The 24835-nt window shown below is 34.6% G+C and overlaps 1 long non-coding RNA gene across 5 annotated transcripts in view; it reads right to left on the reverse strand.

The window, feature by feature from the left end:
• Positions 1-24835, reverse strand: part of LOC140140865 (uncharacterized) — an 83720-nt gene that overhangs the window by 23854 nt on the left and 35031 nt on the right. Inside the window, exon 1 of one of the 5 annotated variants that reach the window (XR_011857325.1) lies at positions 20257-20277. The exons of 2 other annotated variants lie outside the window; for them this stretch is intronic. This is a non-coding gene — a long non-coding RNA (uncharacterized lncRNA). Of the gene's footprint in view, positions 1-5919; positions 5941-8657; positions 8678-20256; positions 20278-24835 lie in introns of those variants that run through there. 2 more of the 5 variants (XR_011857328.1, XR_011857326.1) reach the window with 2 other exon arrangements.

Below are 24835 nucleotides of genomic sequence, written 5' to 3' on the forward strand. Positions count from 1 at the left end.
CTTTTTGTTTTTTGTTCTCAAAATTACAAAAAATGATTGGGCAATAAGCGTAGCAGGCTGACGACATGACGTCGTTATCTTGGTGTCCATACTCAGCATCCCGATAACGACACGACACGACACGACACGACACAATGGTGATGTTGAGTTTCAGTTACTGGAACTACGAATGACCTTGAACAAAGTCTCGTCGTATAGGGCTTCCGTCGATGCATTCAAATGTTGTGTCTTTATAATATCACCTTATTAAAAGCCTCTGAACTTGTCACATTTGCTTGTACAAAACTTTTTAAGTATTAGTCAAATGGTGTTATAACCAAATTGGTCGATCGTTTTTAACACATGTAACCATAGAGACATTATACAACATCTGCTCTGGATTTAAAGCAAATGTTGTTGGTGCCAATATTTCATGATATTTAGCCATACTAAATCATTATTACTAATGAAATCAAATTATATAGTTTTAACTCAGAATACATTTTGTCATGGCACTTGTAATGTTTAGTAGTCAATCTCTGTAACTGTTTTACCTGACAATGTCGTCTTTTTTAAAAATCACCGGTATCTGAATGACCTTGAAAAAGGGCTCCATGTCAATATAAATTTCTTTCTCAAATCTCTTATATTTGAAAGCTACTTTCTAAAACTAAGCCACTGAACTTGTCACACGGACACGTGCTAACCTTTTCACGATTGGTCAAATGGAGCTATTATAACAAAATGGATTAATATACGTTTTGTTACACCATGAACAGTAATGTTCTTTAAGCCCCTCTTTGGATTCTCTCTATATTAAACGTTCTATGGCATTATATTTGGCACCATGGAAATAAGAGAATAATTCTCTTCTCTTATTTCCACGATGGCACCAATGTTTCGATATTGATTTAAACATTCATCAGTGCTCATTGTTTGCCTTCAATTTGATTTGGTGCACTTGAGACATGAAATACAAGTGTAAAAGAGCACTCTAGAATACGATTACAAAACGTTTATATGCAAATTGTGTAAAATTTACACAAGCTCTCTTTAAAGCTTACACAGTTCCATTTTTACACCAGAGTGGAATCTGTACATATAATATTGCCCTGTGTGTATTATGTCATATTTATAAAATGAGTGTAGATTTGTTTGAAGTGTTATTCGTCAGTTGCCCGAATTTCAAAACGAATGTCATATTGCATGGCGCATTCAACATAATGTTTTCCGTCAAGTATTTGTATCATGAACAGGTTTATTTATTTAGAGAATAAATGATAGGATTTTGTCTTTTGCCTATCCAATATCGTGTCATAATGGATGGGCTGGCCAATATTTTGAGTAGTGGATGCCGGCGCAGCCGGTATCCACTACGATAGGCAAAAGACAAAATCCTATCTTTTATTCTCATTCTTATTCAGTTTTAATGTAATTTTTGCGAGAAAAACTGCCTTTTTTCAGAAAAAAATAAAGTTACTTTTGTGAGGACATCCCCGTTGTTTTAAATGAACGAAACCATCACGAACATCTAAGCCGCCGAATCGCGTTCTTGGTTCTCGCACGTGTATTACGCGAACGCATTATCGCGCGATCATTGAGGAGCAACAAGCGTGCCGCCGTTGCATGGCGGCGCGCCCTGACTAATATCACTATCAACTATTGTGAGATATTATACACCAGAAAACCAATCAAATTACGTGAATTCTTTACAAGACGCACCCATTGAATAAGAATATGTAATAATATAAGTACGCTATGCGTATTCCATTTATGTAAAAAATGCATTACACGTTAATCGTGATCTTACTATTTACCTAGTCCATAACTTCAAGTCAAATAATGATATGAAACGCAATACTTGTAACCTAAAAAAAACCTAAGAAGGTGATAACATGAAGCCACTTAACCTTTTTCATTAATTTATTAACAAAATTATAGTTGCCCAATTTCGGTCAAAATCAATTGATTTAGGTGCAAATATACCCGAGACGATCCTGACACTTCTGTGACAGAAGACACAAAATTTGATGTAAGACACATAATATCTTAAAAATTTATCATATCGGAGAGATGAAGCATTAACAGTAAAGACGTTATGGTCTATGGAAGACGCCAATGAACTGTTAACCAAGGGGACCCGGACCTCGTCAATTCCCTGAAGTTAATTTTTAGCTGACTACCTGATCGAAGACAAATATGGGTCATCCAATCTTTTTGTTACTCTATTATGGTAAAACCCAAATCCCAACTCGACTCCAATAATATGCACATGCGTTGAGCTTGAACAACTCAATACATAGGTTCACAGAGTTCATTTCAAACTAAAATAGAAAAGAGAGAAACACAAACGTGTTGCCGCAAATTTTAGCCCAATAATACTGGAAAATAATGCAATAGTTAGTTTTGTTCAAATCGTGCCATGGTAGTTAAGGTAAAGGCAAACCATCGTAATTATTTAACCATCTCAAGTAGGCTAAATATGTAGTCACGTCACATTTATTACAAAATAGATAGTGCCTTTTTACTTTAGAGACACGTGTTTCGAATCAATCTTAACAGAATGTACAAATGAAGAGTTTGTTTCCAAACCATGTTAAGTCCACTAACACATGTTTCTGATTTACCTATGCGATATTGCAATGGGTTGTGATGCTATAGGTATAGTAATTTCAGTTGGATGCACCATTACAAAGCAAACAGCAACAATACCGTGTGAGGCCTTTGGTTCCCAAATGAGAACAATAATCTGCATATTGTTATTGTGGTAAATAGTGGCTTGATGATGGTACAACTCATTGTTGCTAATGTCAAACTTGTCAAAGCAATTGTGATTGTATCACCCGAGTAAATGAGAAACATGTGGTTGCCCAGTAAACACAAAACGTTTTCGACATCATTCGCAAAAGGTTATAAAAGGTTGTCAGAAAACGTTTAAATGTCGGGTTATATAAAGGGTACATTAATGGTATAAAACGTTTTCATAACATTAAATAACATTTGTTGGTAATTTACTGCACAGCAAACACAAATGTTTTACAGAAAACATTTAAATGTCGGGTTATATAAAGGGTATAAAAACGTTTTAATAACATTCCAAAAACATGTTTGAAAACTTGGTACAAATCATTCTAAACAGAATGTTATTTTGGGTTTGAAAAAATATTCTGCAAAAAATGTTTGCCCAAAATATTTACAATAACGTTTTTTAAAATGTTTTCACGACCTTTCTATAACCCGACATTTAAATGTTATTAAAACGTTTTGTAAAAACCATTTTAAGAACATTTCTGTGTTTGCTGGGTGCAAATATTTTAACATAATGTTATTTAAGTGTTGACAAAATATTTGGCCAAAAATGTTTGCAAAAATAGTTTACAATGACATTTCGAAAACATTTTTAAAATATTGTTGTAGTGTGTTTTCATACAAAACGTTTTATAACGATTTCATGACCTTTATATAACCCGATATTTTAATGTTATTTTAAAAAAGGTTTTAACCTAACCAAAACATAACTTTTAAAAAACGTTTTTGTGTTTGCTGGGTGTGGACTTAATATGGTTTGGAAACAAGCTCATCAAATGCAGTATCTCATTTTGCCCTTGTCTCATCATTTACACCCCGAACCTGTATTGACTGTACGGATGATATTTTATCCCAGGTTATTATTATTATCATTATTATTATTATTATTATTATTATTAATATTATTATTATTATTATTATTATTATTATTATTATTATTATTATTATTATTATTATTATTATTAAATGTCATTTTTTTGCATTTATTTGTCACCTTTTTAACTCGATTGACTTTACGAATGATATTTTATCACAAATTATTATTGTTATTATTATTGTTATTAATATTAATTGTGTTATTATTATTATTATTATTATTATTATTATTATTATTATTATTATTATTATTATTATTATTATTATTATTATTATTATTATTAAATGTCATTTATTTGGTGCATTTTCAACATAGACCAAAGCACCTTACAATAATTGAAAATCATACATTACACAATAGATAATATGTACAGCATTTTATGTTAGAAGTGAAATATTTAAATACATAAAATACACCACAATTACTTCAAAAGAGCTTCAAAAATATCAAAAGAACATCAATATGAAAAGGCACGTGAGGCACAACAATATACGTGCCACTCTAAAAACAGACTAATTACTAAAAAAAAGCGCAGAGCACATTTCAATATAAAGTAAAAAAGAAATTCTACTCCTTTGAAAACAAATGCGTTTTTAACATGTTCTTGAAAATCTGAACATTGGGGCAAGGAGAACGTGATATCTTAATATAAACCCAAATCAATATTTGCATACACGTTTGTTCTTGTTTGTACTAACAAATAAGACGTTTACAACATCAAGCTGGTTCTGCGAGCATACCGTATATACTTTGCCAACGATAAAACGGAATCGTGATTGGTCAATATTTACTTAAACATGTCAAATAAATAAATTATAATTATTGTTTCAATTTTATATAATAATATTGTTTGTACTTTGTAGTATCCATTGCAGTAACAATCAAGACTGTTGTAAAAATTGCCTTTAATTATCAGCTACACCCAAGAATTCAAACGGGAACCAAAAACAATTGTGTACCTCTGTCTCTAAATTCCATGAAAAGTTAACATGAGGATTTAATCAACTTAAAACGGACACATTAAGCAACAATGTTAAACCAAATAACCGGTTTTCACATGGATTTATTTCGCCTAATTCCCACCTAAATTAACTACCTCACATAGATTATCGATATCCGAAGGCATCCAATTCCAATTTAACTGTGCGGATAATCTGTGAACGTTCCACCATAGACAGTCTATGGTTCCCCCTGTGCACTATATCTGACGACTTTCTCTCATATACATCTATCACACAGGTCTACTAAAAAGTTGCCGATGCAATATCTACTCATCAAAGTAATGATAGCCACGTGATTTTCCTGATACATATCTAAAGGGTACTAGTATTTCAAAATTCTTGTTAATGTTCTTTGTGTTCTTTTATGACTTAAATTTCACTGCTGTTTAATAAATCTATCATTCTTTCCTGTGTTCAGACCCGATTGCACCCGATTATATTTGGTTACAAACGGTGTAATTGCAAATGCAAGATGATCAAACATTAATTTTGTTAACGCTTAATTTTATCTTGTCGTAAAAAGTCGTGTCCAGACGGAGGCCGAACATTTGAAGGTTAGTGACAAAACACCGACGTGTGTACACACTTGGAGCTTGTCACTTAGGCTGTCGGACGCTCAAGGGTCTGACACCTTAAATTTCAGACCGTCTGACCATTGCTGACCACGCTTAATTTTATCTTGTCGCCAAAAGTCGTGTCCAGACGAAGGCTGAACATTTGAAGGTTAGTGACCAAACACCGACGTGTGTACACACTTGGAGCTTGTCACTTAGGCTGTCGGACACTCAAGGATCTGATACCTTAAATTTCAGACCGTCTGACCATGACTTAATATTCAATACCTCAGGAGATATAAATGAAGGAGTCGGTACTACCTATGTTATAGCGATGAATAACAAGATGAATACTTGAACGTGTTCCGAGGCGGATGCAAGGAAAATAATATCTGGAAGTGGAACTAACATTAGCATGTGACCAATTGTTATTAAAATGACCGTAAAAAGGAAGAGTAGGTATGGAATACGAGCAAAATATATATGTATGAATGATATTATGTTTTGATACAATGGGTGATTCAGCCATAATTTTGTTTTTCAGAATTTTTCACAGGTTTATAATATTTCCTTACACTGAAAATGATAAATATTAGGATCGGTATTTATTTGTACAGTATAGCCATTTTCAGAATTCCAAATTACACAAATACACTATTACAATAGTATAGCCATTAATAAATTAGTCATCGATTCCTACCTTATTCCAGTCACGACAATGACACACATGCACCGTTTTATATTCCCTGTACACGTATCAAGATATTGACATCCGAATTCCCTGATTTGATTTTGTGAATAAAGTTGTATATATTTTTATGACGGGTGATACTTTCTGAACCACAAATGACGTCAGTTTTAACTGACCAATCAGAAGCCATGGTTAAGCCGCCGCTGAAAAAAGAGGTTACTATACAAGTTTGCATACCACTATTCACACGATTTATTAACACGCTTCTTGCTGATTTGTTGTTTATTTTGTGTAAGGATCGGCAATATTTCATCATGTAGAACATTGCGTGAATGGAATTCTGTATAAAAACCTAAAATTTAAAATTAAATTATCCGCGCACCCCCTCTTGCACGTACCCCACACCCCACCCATACACACCACATACTTACCCCACACAAACTCGACTCTTATCACACACGTAGCTATAGCTACACACTGGACACCTACACACACCACTCTACCACACCCTTCCATATCTATCCCCAGCGCACCATACTTGCTACAACCATATCAAGTGCACACCACACATACTCTGCATAATACATGTAGATCACATACAAGAAATGGGCAACTTGTAAGATGTATAATAAGTTAAGAAGCATTCCTTTGCCCTTATAGAGTATGTGTTATTCAAAACTGAACTGCGTTCTTATTTCACCTGCTAATACTTCTCTTATAAAACAATCACACTAGTCAGAGCGACAGATGTGATAGTGTTAATTTTATTTCAATCCCCGTCTGCAACTCTGTGACAATTACAACGGAAATCATCCAGGTTTGCATTGACTTCATTGCAAACTTGCTAGTAGCGTCAGTTTTCAATAATCGGGTTCTCCCTGCAACAATAATGTTCTCACGGAAGACCCATTTACTTAAATAGCGTTAGTCTACGATAGTTCTTCTAGTAATTTTGGATTGTTTGTCAATCAAACTGATAAAAGCTAGAGTGAAAATGCTCTATCCTTGCACTTTCAATACTTTTTGTAGTATTTTATTTTGTAGGGGAAGTACGCATCTATGAAAAATAAACTAATAGAGAAAAAAGACGCAGAAAAGTAGTAAAGAATGTACACACTGTAAAACTAATGTAATCTACAACAAGATTATGCAGATTTTTTTTCGGAAAGTTAAGACGTTTGCAAAATAAGACGTTTGCAACATCACACCGCACCGGTTCTATAAATGGACATCTTGTAACACTTTTAATGAAAAGTTGAGCATATAAAATACTTTTGCAAGAATAAAACAGAATCGTGATTGGTCAATATTTAAATAAACATATGAAATAAAAAAAATATAATTATAGTTTCAATTTTATATATACATATTGTACTTTGTAGTAGCCATAGCAGTAACAAGACAAATTGAAAAATTTCTTTTAATTATCATTTACACCCAAAATTCAAACGGGAACCAAAAAGGCATTTGTGTACCTCTGTCTCGAATATATGTGAAAAGTTAGCATGCGGAACAGACACATTAAGCAACAATGTTAAACCAAATAAGCGTTTTTCTCATGGATTTATTTGCCCTAAATTGCCACCTAAGTGACTTTCACACATAGATTATCGATATCCGAAGGCATCCAAGTCAGCTTTTGTATTCGTGAACGATCCCGCTGTGCACTATTTCTGACGACTTTCTCTCATATACATCTATCACACAGGTCTACTAAAAAGTTGCCGATGCAATATCTACTTTCCAATGTAATGATGGCCATGTGATGTGATTTTCCTGAGACATATCCAAAGGCTACTAGTATTTCATAATTCTTGTTAATGTTCTCTATATTCTTTATGACTTAAATTTCACTGCTGTTTAATAAATCTATCATTCCTTGTGTTCAACCCAATTGCACCCGATTATATTTGGTTACAAATGGTGTAATTGCACATGCAAGATGATCAAACATTAATTTTCTTAACGCTTAATTTTATCTTATCTCCAAAAATCGTGTTCAGACAGAGGCCGAACTTTTGAAGGTTAGTGACAAAACACCGACGTGTGTACACACTTGGAGCTTGTCACTTAGGCTGTCGGACGCTCAAGGATCTGATACCTTAAATTTCAGACCGTCTGACCATTGCTGACCACGCTTAATTTTATCTTGTCGCCAAAAGTCGTGTCCAGACGGAGGCCGAACATTTGAAGGTTAGTGACCAAACAGCGACGTGTGTACACACTTGGAGCTTCTCACTTAGGCTGTCGGACGCTCAAGGGTCTGACACCTTAAATTTCAGACCGTCTGACCATGAAGGTAGTAGAATATTCAATACCTCGGGAGATATAAATGAAGGAGTCGGTACTATCTATGTTATAGCGATGAATAACAAGATGAGTACTTCAACGTGTTATGAGGCGGATGCAAGGAAAATAATATCTGGAAGTGGAACTAAAATTTAATAGCATGTGACCTATTGTTATTACAATATCTGTAAAAAGGAAGAGTAGCTATGGAATACGAGCACATGTATGATATTAAAAACATTAATTTATACTCTGTATTGATAAAGTATTGATATAATGGGTAATAAGCCATTTTTTGTTTTTTAGAATTTTTCACAGGTTTATAATATTTCCTTACACTGAAAATGAAAAATATTAGGGTCGGTATTCCTTTGTACAGTATGGTCTGACAGTTTCAAAATTTCAAATTACACTATTACAGTAGTATAGCCATTGATAAATTAATCATCTATTCCTACCTTATTCCAGTCACGACAACGACACACATGCACCGTTTTATATTCCCTGTACACGTATCAAGATATTAACATCCGAATTCCCTGATTTGATTTTGTGAATAAAGTTGTATTTTATAACGGGTGATACTTTCTGAACCATAAATGACGTCAGTTTTGACTGACCAATCAGAAGCCATGGTTAAGCCGCCGCTGAATAGAAGAGGTTTCTATACAAATATGCATGCAGATGTACCACCATTCATTAACACGCTTCTTGTTTGGCTGATTTGTTGTTTATTTTGTGTAAGGATCAGTATTTCATCATGTAGAACATTGCGCCAATTAAATTCTATATAAAAACCAAAAATTTAATATCATATGCTATAAAAAAAAAAATATCCGCACCCCCTTACACGTACCCACATCCCACCCATACACACCACATACTTACCCCACACAAACTCGACTCTTATCACACACTTGACGCATATACCACATACATCCATACCACATACACTCTGTATGATACATATAAACACAGCCAAATTAAAAAGTCTCCACTAGTTCCCTCCCCATTTAATCAGATCCTGATGAGTTTATGGCAAAATAATTCATATAATAAATTCAGGCCACATAATAAGCTGATACCATGCATTGGCTTTTGCGTGGTTAATTCGTAATTTGTCATTTTTAAAATTGCACGAATTTCAAAACAACGGCTTCTATGCTCACGATGATTAAACTTTTGATATCAAATTTGGTATCAACCTTCGAAGGAAAGTAAAAAAAAAATAAAAGAAATAAAACTATTATATAAATTATTTTGCCATAAACTCATCAGACTCTGATTAAATGGGGATGGAACTAGTGGAGACTTTTTAATTTGGCTGTGTTTATATATCACATACAAGAAATGAGCAACTTGTAAGTTATATAATAAGTTAAGAAGCAGGCAAACATTCCTTTGCCTTTATAGAGTATGTGTTATTCAAAACTGAACTGTGTTCTTATTTCACCTGCTAATATTTCTCTTATAAAACAATCACACTAGTCGGTGCGACAGGTGTGATAGCGTTAATTTTATTTCAATCTCCGTCTGCAACTCTGTGAAAATAACAGCGGAAATCATCCAGGTTTGCATTGACTTCATTGCAAACTTGTTAGTAGCGTCAGTTTTCCATAATCGGGTTCTCCCTGCAACAATAATGTTCTCACGCAAGACCCATTTACTTAAATAGCGTTAGTCTACGACAGTTCTTTGGGTAATAGCGGATTGTTTGTCAATCAAACTGATAAAAGCTAGACAGAAAGTGCTCTATCCTTGCACTTTCAATATTTTTGTAGTATTTTATTTTGTAGAGGCAGTACGGATCTATGAAAAATAGACCAATAGAGCAGAGGAAAAGACACAAAGAAGAAGAAAAACAAAGGAAGGGAGAATAAAGACGCAGAAAAGTAGTAAAGAATATACACTGTAAATATATGAAGCAAAATTGCTGGAATTGTTCCGTTAATTATTGTGTTAAAGTATAGTGTAATGTAATTTACCACAAGATTATGCAGAATTTTTTCGGAAAGTTAAGTATACCTACCGAACATTTTTCCCATTTTAATGGAGCACTTCCGGAATTTTTATTGCCAGAAATAAGACTAAGAAAGCAAGATATAAGAGAAAGGAAACGCGGAATAAGACTAGGGAAAAGGAGAAAATAAACAAATATAAGAGAAAGCAAATCAAGAAAGAGAGCAAGAACAAATAAAGTTGACGAGTGAAAAAAAAGAGAGAAAGAAGGCATTCTTTCTTCGACGTCATTTGGAGTCCGATATCCGCACATTACATCTTATTCTTACAATAATCATATTACCTGTGACACGTATGACACAAACTGCCACTGAAAACAGGTGAACCAACTCACTTACTATCAACATGATCGATGTAATAAGGTAATACATAATAGAGAATATTGTTACTTTAAGTTCAGCAGATTTGAAATGTTCAAAAGAATGCAATTTACCAGGTGATCTCAAGAATTCCTGGAAAGAATAATAAAAAAAACCTACAAATTAACTTCTTCTAGGTACATTATTACTTGTTATGTAATATACTTGCCAGTGTAGCTCGTCCAACTCGTTTTCAAGCACTCCTTTAGTGGTAGATCAAATTACAGATCTTTCTGTTCTACTATTTCTACTTTTAAGTTTACTACTTCTAAGTTTACCTCGTTTAAAAACGTATAATGCATTGTATAACGTAAGTTTGTTAGTCAACATTTCAAAAGTTTGAATTTGATTTCATAAATCGAGGACTGACTTATTTCATCTAACCTAGGGAGTTTATGAGCTCGATCGTTTAGCTATGTATGGCCATTTATGAATCATAAAGAATATAGCCTCTCATGATGGATGCTTTATGCAGTACATAGATTTATATACATGTATACCATCTTTCATGTATCCAGGCGAAGGCGAAGATACCCGAAGGCGAAGATATCAGATTTACCCTGACAGCCTGATTAAGACAACTATGGATCATCCTATATATATTTTCGTTACTCCATAATGGTAAAACCCAAATCCTAACTTGACTCCAAAAATATGCATCTACGTTCATCTAGAACAAAATAGATAGCGTCTTTTTACTTTAGAAACAGGTGTGTCGAATCAATCTTAACGGAATGTAGATATGCAGTATCTCATTTTCCCCTTGTCACATCATTTACACCCCGAACTTGTATTATTATTATTATTATTAGTAGTAGTAGTATTATTAGTATTATTAGTATTATTATTACTATTATTATTATTATTATTATTATTATTATTTTTATTTTTATTATTATTATTATTATTATTATTATTATTATTATTATTATTATTATTATTATTATTATTATTATTATTATTATTATTATTATTATTATTATTACAGAGACCTAACATGCCTAAGTGCCTTACAAATTGAAAATCATACGTTATAAAATATATCTACTCATCAAAGTAATGATAGCCACGTGATTTTCCTGATACATATCTAAAGGGTACTAGTATTTCATAATTCTTGTTAATGTTCTCTGTATTCTTTATGACTTAAATTTCACTGCTATTTGATAAACCTATCATTCCTTGTGTTCAACCCAATTGCACCCGATTATATTTGGTTACAAATGGTGTAATTGCAAATGCAAGATGATCAAACATTAATTTTGTTCACGCTTAATTTTATCTTGTCGCCAAAAGTCGTGTCCAGACGGAGGCTGAACATTTGACGGTTAGTGACCAAACACCGACGTGTGTACACACTTGGAGCTTCTCACTTAGGCTGTCGGACGCTCAAGGGTCTGACACCTTAAATTTCAGACCGTCTGACCACGACTTAATATTCAATACCTCGGGAGATATAAATGAAGGAGTCGGTACTACCTATGTTATAGCGATGAATAACAAGATGAGGACTTGAACGTGTTCCGAGACGGATGCAAGGAAAATAATATCTGGAAGTGGAACTAAAATTTAATAGCATGTGACCTATTGTTATTACAATATCTGTAAAAAGGAAGAGTAGCTATGGAATACGAGCACATGTATGATATTAAAACATTAATTTATACTCTGTATTGATAAAGTATTGATATAATGGGTAATAAGCCATTTTTGTTTTTCAGAATTTTTCACAGGTTTATAATATTTCCTTACACTGAAAATGAAAAATATTAGGGTCGGTATTCCTTTGTACAGTATGGTCTGACAGTTTCAAAATTTCAAATTACACAAATACACTATTACAGTAGTAAAGCCATTGATAAATTAATCATCTATTCCTACCTTGTTCCAGTCACGACAACGACACACATGCACCGTTTTATATTCCCTGTACACGTATCAAGATATTAACATCCGAATTCCCTGATTTGATTTTGTGAATAAAGTTGTATTTTATAACGGGTGATACTTTCTGAACCATAAATGACGTCAGTTTTGACTGACCAATCAGAAGCCATGGTTAAGCCGCCGCTGAATAGAAGAGGTTTCTATACAAATATGCATGCAGATGTACCACCATTCATTAACACGCTTCTTGTTTGGCTGATTTGTTGTTTATTTTGTGTAAGGATCAGTATTTCATCATGTAGAACATTGCGCCAATTAAATTCTATATAAAAACCAAACATTTAATATCATATGCTATAAAAAAAATATCCGCACCCCCTTACACGTACCCACATCCCACCCATACACACCACATACTTACCCCACACAAACTCGACTCTTATCACACACTTGACGCATATACCACATACATCCATACCACATACACTCTGTATGATACATATAAACACAGCCAAATTAAAAAGTCTCCACTAGTTCCCTCCCCATTTAATCAGATCCTGATGAGTTTATGGCAAAATAATTCATATAATAAATTCAGGCCACATAATAAGCTGATACCATGCATTGGCTTTTGCGTGGTTAATTCGTAATTTGTCATTTTTAAAATTGCACGAATTTCAAAACGACGGCTTCTATGCTCACGATGATTAAACTTTTGATATCAAATTTGGTATCAACCTTCGAAGGAAAGTAAAAAAAAAATAAAAGAAATAAAACTATTATATAAATTATTTTCCCATAAACCCATCAGACTCTGATTAAATGGGGATGGAACTAGTGGAGACTTTTTAATTTGGCTGTGTTTATATATCACATACAAGAAATGAGCAACTTATAAGTTGTATAATAAGTTAAGAAGCAGACAAACACTCATTTGCCTTTATAGAGTATGTGTTATTCAAAACTGAACTGTGTTCTTATTTCACCTGCTAATATTTCTCTTATAAAACAATCACACTACAGGGTGTATCAAAATGATTGGTACCGGGCTATGTGACATTTTCAAAAATATATCAAAAATATAAAATTGGTAATTAATATAGTTTTTTTACAATAAATAGAAAGGATCATATGTTAACTTATCGATCTAATAATATGAAGATGATAGGTTGATGCATCTGGGAGCTATTGTCATTTAAACGAAGGTCGACGTAATCATGGTTTTACTTACACAACACAAAATGAATAGGTTCACTGCTTGAACAATTTATTGCATTCATGCTCTTCAATATCTTAGTCTACATAACATAAAATAATTTTATTGCTTTACACATGCTTTTAGAAAGACAGTTCCTGAAGTCCCTGCCTTACGACTCTGGTAGTGTGAGGTGAAGCTCTATCTTGAATGAACTTAACACCTGGGATGGATCCATTCTGTAACTGCCCATATCAAATATTGAAACATTGCAAATTATAGCAAGTTTGCATGGGATACTCCTTGCTCTTGGAAACTGTCTTCTAAATCTTCTCTGCACTCCTCCATAGCTTCGTGTCAACCAGTGATTCTTTACTATGAAAGCATGCTGAAGTGTGGAATACTGTGGAGCCATGACAAGAATGTGCTATCTTTATGATCTAAAATTCTTAGAGAAGATAAAACTATTATAATTACAAATATTTAAACAATTAACCCCAAACTGGTACACAAAATAGTAAAATAATTCGGCAAAAAATTAAAAGTCGTCGGTACCAATCATTTTGATACACCCTGTAGTCAGAGCGACATGTGTGATAGTGTTAATTTCATTTCAATCTCCGTCAATAAATCTGTGAAAGTTACAAAGGAAATCATCCAGGTTTGCATTGACTTCATTGCAAACTTGCTAGTAGCGTCAGTTTTCCATAATCGGGTTCTCCCTGCAACAATAATGTTCTCACGCAAGACCCATTTACTTAAATAGCGTTAGTCTACGACAGTTCTTTGGGTAATAGCGGATTGTTTGTCAATCAAACTGATAAAAGCTAGACAGAAAGTGCTCTATCCTTGCACTTTCAATATTTTTTGTAGTATTTTATTTTGTAGAGGCAGTACGGATCTATGAAAAATAGACCAATAGAGCAGAGGAAAAGACACAAAGAAGAAGAAAAACAAAGAAAGGGAGAATAAAGACGCAGAAAAGTAGTAAAGAATATACACTGTAAATATATGAAGCAAAATTGCTGGAATTGTTCCGTTAATTATTGTGTTAAAGTATAGTGTAATGTAATTTACCACAAGATTATGCAGAATTTTTTCGGAAAGTTAAGTATATCTACCGAACATTTTTCCCATTTTCATGGAGCACTTCCGGAATTTTTATTGCCAGAAATAAGACTAAGAAAGCAAGATATAAGAGAAAGGAAACGCGGAATAAGACTAGGGAAAAGGAGAAAATAAACAAATATAAGAGAAAGCAAATCAAGAAAGAGAGCAAGAACAAATAAAGTTGACGAGTGAAAAAAAAGAGAGAAAGAGGGCATTCTTTCTTCGACGTCATTTGGAGTCCGATATCCGCACATTACATCTTATTCTTACAATAATCATATTACCTGTGACACGTATGACACAAACTGCCACTGAAAACAGGTGAACCAACTCACTTACTATCAACATGATCGATGTAATAAGGTAATACATAATAGAGAATATTGTTACTTTAAGTTCAGCAGATTTGAAATGTTCAAAAGAATGCAATTTACCAGGTGATCTCAAGAATTCCTGGAAAGAATAATAAAAAAGAGCTACAAATTAACTTCTTCTAGGTACATTATTACTTGTTATGTAATATACTTGCCAGTGTAGCTCGTCCAACTCGTTTTCAAGCACTCCTTTAGTGGTAGATCAAATTACAGATCTTTCTGTTCTACTATTTCTACTTTTAATTTATATACTTCTAAGTTTACCTCGTTTAAAAACGTATAATGCATTGTATAACGTAAGTTTGTTAGTCAACATTTCAAAGGGTTGAATTTGATTTCATAAATCGAGGACTGACTTATTTCATCTAACCTAGGGAGTTTATGAGCTCGATCGTTTAGCTATGTATTGCCATTTATGAATCATAAAGAATATAGCCTCTCATGATGGATGCTTTATGCAGTACATAGATTTATATACATGTATACAATCTTTCATGCATCCAGGCGAAGCCAAAGATACCCGAAGGCGAAGATACCAGATTTACCCTGACAGCCTGATTAAGACAACTATGGATCATACATACATACATACATACATACATACATAAAGGTATTTATATAGCGCCTTTAAAATTTATCAAGGCGCTGAACAAGGAGAGAAAGGATGGGGAAAAAAGAAACACAGTGGAACAAGAAAGAAGCTAACTGAAAAGGTGAGTTTTCAGTTTCTTCCTGAAAACTGGAATTGATGGAGACTCCCTGATGGCTTTAGGGAGTTTGTTCCATTCCCTCGGGCCAGAGACAGAGAAGGTATTTAAACCAGATCCTCTATGTGCCCTAGGCTGACTAAGCAGGGTCTTATCCGAAGAAGATCTCAATTCTCTTCCGGGAGCATAGGCTGAAAGAAGCTCACAAAGATAATTGGGGGCACGGCCCTGAGAGCACTTGAAAACATAAAGCAGGAGTTTAACAAGAATTCGGTCCTGGATTGGAAGCCAATGCAATTGAATGAGAAGGTCGGAGGTACCAGTTGAGCGAGGGACAGAGAAAATCAAACGCACAGCACGATTTTGCAGCTTCTGCAGTCTATTTCTTTCACCTTGAGTGATACCATAGAGGATTGCATTGCCATAATCAAGTCGGGACAGTATGAGAGAGCGAACAGCATGGTGACAGGTATCCTGGTCAATGAATTTACGGATGCGGTAAAGATTACGAAGATGGAAATTGACAGACTTTGTGAGGGTGGTAATGTGGTCACGCATAGACATGGTGGGATCAAATATGATTCCCAGATTCCGGATGGAATTGGAATATCATCCTATATATATTTTCGTTACTCCATAATGGTAAAACCCAAATCCTAACTTGACTCCAAAAATATGCATCTACGTTCATCTAGAACAAAATAGATAGCGTCTTTTTACTTTAGAAACAGGTGTGTCGAATCAATCTTAACGGAATGTAAATATGCAGTATCTCATTTTCCCCTTGTCACATCATTTACACCCCGAACTTGTATTATTATTATTATTATTATTATTATTACAGAGACCTAACATGCCTAAGTGCCTTACAAATTGAAAATCATACGTTATAAAATAGATGATGTGTTCAGCATTAAACATGATGTTAGAAGTGAAATATAAAAATGCATAAAATACACCACAATTACTTCAAAAGAGCTTCAAAAATATCAAAAGAACATCAATATGAAAAGGCATGTGAGGCGTAACGATATACGTGCCATTCTAAAAACAGACTAATTACCAAAAAAGCACAGAGCACATTCAATAAGTAAAAAAGAAACACTACTCCTTTGGAAACAAATGCGTTTTTAACATGTTCTTGAAAATCTGTACATTTGGGCAAGGAGAACGTGATACCTAAATGTAAACCCAAATGAATATTTGCATACATGTTTGTTCTTGTTTTGTACTAACAAATAAGACGTTTACAACATCACGTCAGTTCATTGAATAAAATATACAATAAAATGAAATCTGGTAACACTTTTATTTGTAAAGGTGAGCATATATATAGAATAAAACGATAAAATGGAATTGTGATTGGTCAATATATATTCAAACATGTCAAATAAAATATCACAATTATAGTTTTAATTTCGCACTTTGCAGTAGTCTTAGCAATAAACAATCAAGACTGTTGATAATATTCCTTTAACGATTAATTATTATTTGGACCCGAGGATTAAAACGAGAAGCAAAGGGTCAAGTGTGTACCTTTGTTTTTAAAATATGTGAAAAGTTAGCATGCGGATTTAACTTAAAACGTACACATTGAGCAACAATGTTAAACCAAATCAATGTTTCACACATCACACATCATTTTATCTTATCTCCAAAAATCGTGTTCAGACGGAGGCCGAACATTTGAAGGTTAGTAACCAAACACCGACGTGTGTACACACTTGGAGCTTGTCACTTAGTATGGATGGCGGAAACCTTCAAAATACGCCTAAGAATACGCCTAAGAATACGCCTAACCTTAGACGTCTAAGATGCAATCTTAGACGTCTAAGATGCATTCTTAGGCGTCTAAGATGCAATCTTAGGCGTCTAAGAAATTCGCGGTAGACTTAAATCAACGAATCACAGGACCAGAAATCCCAAACAACCAATCATCTTAGGCGTATTCAATTATTGACCAATGAAATCTTAGACGCCTAAGATTTTACACGCCTAAGAATTCTTACACGTCTAAGATTGATATTTTAGTGATGGACGGTATCACCAATGTGATTTTCTCTGAGGACTTGCAGCAAAATTGATTAATTGGTTTGATTTTATTTTCGTTGGTTTGGTGTGCTGTTTTGGTGTGGCTAGTAGTAGTCAGGTATTAATGTTGATGAGCATGATGACGGCGACGACGACGACGACGATGATGATATGATGATGATGATGATGATGATTATGATGATGATGATGATGAAAATTAATACACAAACAACAAAGAGGAACAAACATGCCTAGCATATATTTATATACCTCCATGATTCTATTTTTAACATAGAAAATTTGACCTCTTGTCTTCTTGCACTTTGCAGACTGAAATTATGCATATCTGATCTCTTCAATTATAAAAGACGAATTGGCCTTGGCCCGGGGGCCTTGGTGAAAATATGTCACACGCTGTTCGAATTATAAAGACATAGTTGGTTGACCTTATAATGTGTGTGCAGTAATAACTTGACCTCTGAACGTATTGGATATAAACGCATCATACCCTACACCGTCAGGTTAACTTTCTTGTTGAATGGAGGTATCGAGGTCTCTTAACTGTGTATTTTGGCTCAGTCATAGCATACGTGTTAAGAAAAAACATACATGAAAAGTGAGCAGGGTGACACCATAGACACGTGCTCTTTGTTTAAACATTACAAGTAACATGAGTGGCAAACATTAATGTTTCATATTGCTTGCAACCCCCTCCCCCCAATCAATGTTGGGGCCAATACTAGTCCGTTCCTATCTCAGTATCAAAGCAACATTGACTGAGTGGGTGCGGAATTTCGTACTAAATTTAATCCCTCATCACTGCCATCATCATCACCACCACGACTCTAATAATCATCTGACATCATTTGTATTATCCATCATCATCATCATCATCATCATCATCATCATCATCATCATCATCATCATCATCATCATCATCATCATCATCAACAACAACAACAACAACAACAACAACAACAACAACAGCAACAACAACACCATCATCATCATCATCATTATCATCATCATTTACACTATAGCCACACAAATAGAAATCTTACATTAACTGCAAGTCATCAGAAAAACAAAATATTTAAAACAAATTAAAGTTTTATCAGTTTGCAACAACAACATCAACTGCTAGATTATGTTCAAATGAAAAAAGCCTATTATGTAAAAATACATTGTTCCGCCTGAGTTGTCAAAAAGTGGCTGAAAAGAACAAAACAATGGGCCATTGTGCCGAAAGGTGGGAGAACATGTACCCTATCCCCCTCCCACCCCATCACCCCTTTCTCTTTGGGATTGACGCGGGTGGCTATGGAGAGAAAAGGAGTTTATTAAAAACACACCACCCAGCCATTGTTCGAAATATTCTCTAACGCACAGCGTCCGTTGTACGTTTTGATACCGTCCATCACTAGTCACGGTCAAATGGTCAATCTTAGACGTGTAAGAATTCTTAGGCGTGTAAAATCTTAGGCGTCTAAGATTTCATTGGTCAATAATTGGATACGCCTAAGATGATTGGTTGTTTGGGATTTCTAGTCCTGTGATTCGTTGATTTAAGTCTACCGCGAATTTCTTAGACGCCTAAGATTACATCTTAGACGCCTAAGAATGCATCTTAGACGTCTAAGATTGCATCTTAGACGTCTAAGGTTAGGCGTATTCTTAGGCGTATTCTTAGGCGTATTTTGAAGGTTTCCGCCATCCATAACTTAGGCTGTAGGACGCTCAAGGGTCTGACACCTTAAATTGCAGACCGTCTGACCATTGCTGACCACGCTTAATTTGATCTTGTCGCCAAAAGTCATGTCCAGACAGAGGCCGAACATTTGAAGGTTAGTGACCAAACACCGACGTGTGTACACACTTGGAGCTTCTCACTTAGGCTGTCGGACACTCAAGGATCTGACACCTTAAATTTCAGACCGTCTGACCACGACTTAATATTCAATACCTCAGGAGATATAAATGAAGGAGTCGGTACTACCTATGTTATAGCGATGAATAACAAGATGAGGACTTGAACGTGTTCCGAGACGGATGCAAGGAAAATAATATCTGGAAGTGGAATTAAAATCAGCATGTGCCCTATTGGTATTGTAAAAAGGAAGCTATGGAATACGAGCAAAATAAGAACAAATATAATATGTATGATATTAAACATCTTATTAATTAATAATTTGTATTGATAAAGTATTGATACAATAGGTAATTAAGCCATTATTTTGTTAGAATATTTAGAATATTTCCTTACACTGAAAATGAAAAATATTAGGGTCGGTATTCCTTTGTACAGTATGGCCATTTTCAGAGTTCCAAATTGCACAAATACATTAGCCATTGATAAATTAATCATCAATTCCTACCTTATTCCAGACAACGACACACATGCACCGTTTTATATTTCCTATACACGAATCAAGATATTGACATCCGAGTGAATAAAGTTGTATTTTATGAAGGGTGATATTTCTGAACCATAAATGACGTCAGTTTTGACTGACCAATCAGAAGCAATAGTTAAGCCGCCGCTATACAAGTATGCATGCAGATGTATCACCATTTATTAACACGATTTGTTGTTTATTTTGTGTATTAAGGATCAGCAATATTTCATCATGTAGAACATTGCGCCAATTAAATTCTGTATAAAAACCATAAACATTTAATATACAATAGATAATAATTAAATTTTAAATTATACGCCCCCCTCTTACACGCACAACACACCCCACCCATACACACCACATACTTTCCCCACACAAACTCGATTCTTATTACACCACGTAGCTACACCCCTCCACCCACACACCCCCCTCCACACCACCTTTCCACATCCACCCCAGCGCACTACACTCGCTACAGCCTGCATGTATAGGCTACACTCTGCATGATACATGTAGATCACATACAAGAACTGAGCAACTTGTAAGTTGTATAATAAGTTAAGAACCATGCAGACATTCATTTGCCCTTACATGTATAGAGTATGTGTTAGTCAAAACTGAACTACGTTCTTATTTCACCTGCTAATATTTCTCTTATAAAACAATCACAATAGTGGTGCGACAGGTGTGATAGTGTTAATTTTATTTCAATCTCCGTCAATAAATCTGTGAAAGTTACAAAGGAAATCATCCAGGTTTGCATTGACTTCATTGCAAACTTGCTAGTAGCGTCAGTTTTCCATAATCGGGTTCTCCCTGCAACAATAATGTTCTCACGCAAGACCCATTTACTTAAATAGCGTTAGTCTACGACAGTTCTTTGGGTAATAGCGGATTGTTTGTCAATCAAACTGATAAAAGTTAGACAGAAAATGCTCTATCTTTGCACTTTCAATAATTGTTGTAGTATTTTATGTTGTAGAGGAAGTACGGATCTATGAAAAATAAACTAATAGAGCAGAGGAAAGACACAAAGAAGAAAGAAAACAAGAAGGAAAAAAAAAACGCAAAGAAGTAGTAAAGAATGTACACACTGTAAAACTAATGTAATCTACAACAAGATTTTTTCAAAAATTTAATTATTTCTTCCAAACACTTTCCCCATTTTCATTGAGCACTTTCGGAAACTTTAAGATATAAGAGAAAGGAAATGCGGAATAAGACAGGGAAACGTAGAAAATAAACAAATATAAGAGAAAGCAAGTCAAGAAAGAGAGTAAGAACAAATAAAGTTGGCGAGTGAAAAAGACGTCATTTTGAGTCCGATATGCCGCACATCTTACAATAATTATATTTCCTGTGACACGCATGACACAAACTGCCACTGAAAACAGGTGAACCAACTCACTTACTATCAACATGATCGATGTAATATGATAATCAAAAATAGCGAATTGTTACTTTAAAGATGGTTCAGTAGATTTGTAATGTTTATTAGGTGGTCGAAAGAATTCAATTTACCAGGTGATCTGAAAAATCCTAGAAAAATAAAATAAAAAGCTACAAATTAGCTTCTTCCAGGTATATTGCTACTTGTTATGTAATATACTAGCCAGTGTAGCACGTCCAACTCGCTTTCAAGCACTCCTTAATTGATAGATCAAATAACAGAAGTATACCGTAAACGTTCGCCTAATGGCGCTCTGGATTTTATAGAAATGAGAGAGCGCCATCCTTGCAAAATCCCAACAGCATTAAGGATACGTGTGGTTAGAGTCTGCACGATAATGATTCAGAAACTATCGTGACGTGATCAAACAGTTAGGTTACTTGGAGCGTGATTATAGTGGATGTATGCGGAAAGATTATACTGCAATAACAATAGAGGTTATCCACTTTGCTCATGTGTGACTTCTAACAAAAGGTGCTGGTTCCTGTAGTATACCTCATTCAAACCAATTCAATACACGACCTCGGAGTTACCTGCATGACTTTGGCGGGCTATTTTGAAACAGTGATGATTGCACATGCAGGTACTTCTTTTGAAAGTCCTAAATAAGGTATAGCAGTCGCTGATAGGATATGCAGATTATAGAACACGGATAACCTCTATTGATTTTGCAGTGCTTATACGCTAATATACGCTGAATAACGTATAATCTGGCTCACTATAAAAACGCTCTAGGTAGTAGTAAATGTTTTGGTGGGGTTTTTTTTGGGTGGGGGTGTGGGTCAGATATTCTTTCTCAAAAATTCATTGTCCTTAATTTGCAGATCGATTCATACCTAACTCATTTTGGTACATCTGCCATTGTATTTTTTTTTTCATAGTGTGTGAATATTCTTCTGTTCAAAATTACACTGTTTTTTTGTCTGCCCCGTTAGCTCAGTCGGCAGAGCGTGCGCCTTGAATGATACTGGGTACTGGTTTAAATCTTGATTACTGACCCTTTTTTATGTGAAGAAGGGTCAATAAATATTTATGTCGCCATTTTTGGAATAAATATTATGATTCGTTTTTATTATTTTTTTTAATTATTTTTTAGATAAATAGTCACTACGAAACATGATTCCAAACGGCAATGAAAACCGCGGTGGGACCAATGCGCGGTCCATCCATATAATGGTAATCGCCTTACACGTAACAGTTAAATGACCAAGATTATAATCCTCAATGTTTCATATTGTGTAACTATACAAAGTGTATTATTTACTTTCTTGATGTATTCATTATAATAGCTCAGCCGGGTTTTTTTTTCATTTTATTACAAGGATTGAACCCTAGTGAGTAGACCAGGCAACAGAGCATATCCATCAGACCATGGAGGTAGTAGAGAAGGAGAAAGCTCGCACGCATTCTATTGTACAATCATAATTGCCGCCCTTTGAGGTTTCCAGATCAATGTTTTGATTATGTAACACGATTATCACTTATGATCTTTGTGTTGTATACATGCATGGTCGCACACTTGTGTGCGCTATAAATATGATGAAACAGCATAAGTCATTCTAACTTGATGAAAATGATGCACATTATGCTTTATATCTCTTTCATTGGCTAGTTAAAAAAGAGGGCTCAGGACGCGGTTTATTTTGAAACCTCGGGGGTGGAACAATTATTAAAGTTTTGGGTAAACAAATAAAATCGGAACAACCCGGGCAGTACCGGGCAACACCGAGATACATCTCGTTTGATGGGAGAATTCCTCAACTTAACAATGTGCAATTTATTTTAATAAGATCTTCGTACTTTTAAAACAGTGCTTAAAACAATTTTACCCGTCCTTAAAATGTTGTGAACTGCACCATTCCATAATAAACTGTTTAGAAATATTCTGGAACAACATGTTTCAACATATTAATCTAAAAAGACATCTTATATTAAATGAAATATGAATATTCAAGTTCAACAGCTAAGTAAATGTATGCGCATCCATAATACATGTTTTGCGCATACGTGATTTACTTGTCACTAAATATGAACCCCCCATGAGACGGAGTCATTGCAGAAATTATCGGCGATGATCATTAGATCAAAGGTATATCTGTCTCTATTGTGTTAACAATAGGATTTACGTAATGCGCTTAACGCGAGCTCACTCCTTCTCTACTACCTTCATGATCAGACCACGAAGCGGTTGCGTTGTCAAGCAATTTTTGTATGGCGATCATTATGATCCAGGTTCAGAACTTAATGCGTGATATAGTCCATATAATGATAATCGCTTTATACGTAACCGAAGACTGAACTATAATGAAACATCCTCCGTGTAGCAGCTTTAGACAAAAGCTTGGGATTATTAGGGCAGATGTTATCTTTTGAATCTTTTCATAACCACTGAAGCATAGTCAAAGACACTCGAGCGAATTCAAAGACTTGTCGCTCGGAATCTGGGCGCAAACATGTATAGAGACGTCGGTACGAATTTGATATGTGAGGGTTTTATGGGTTTTATACTATTTAATAAAAACCGTCGAACTTAACAATAATAATAATAATAATAATTATTATTAATATTGCTTTCATATATTTTCAGGGGATAACCCATTATACCATAGTAGTTACTCTCCATATTAATTGTTAAATACAAGAGAAACAAAGCAAAATGAAATGAAAAGAGATAAACCAACAAAGAAACAAAGAATCGTGAAAAGAAAAGACTCAAACAAATTAAATAAATAAACAAAACACGATAAAGACAAAATCAACAGAATAGAGAAAAAGTACGGTACCTAAACAAATAAAAAAGAGATACCATTTCCCCAAATCAGAAAAAAACACATTGACAGACATTCTAAAGCAAATCTGTCAGAAATTTCTGCATGGGAGACGATCTAAAGTTCCCTCTATCCTCGTCTGATGCTCTGCTATCTGGACCACTACGTAATAGGTGAATGATTACCGCATTATCATGAATATCGTTGTTTGACCTTGGTCATAAGCTGTCATAATTGAATGTGTCGATAGGTTACACACTTTAACTACACGCGCCCTTAATTTTCAGTGATGATACTGGGCTTTTACAGGGAGGGCGCTCTCTCATTTCTATAAAATCCC

The sequence above is a fragment of the Amphiura filiformis genome, chromosome 19 (assembly GCF_039555335.1).
Source record: "Amphiura filiformis chromosome 19, Afil_fr2py, whole genome shotgun sequence".
Lineage (NCBI taxonomy): Eukaryota > Metazoa > Echinodermata > Ophiuroidea > Amphilepidida > Amphiuridae > Amphiura > Amphiura filiformis.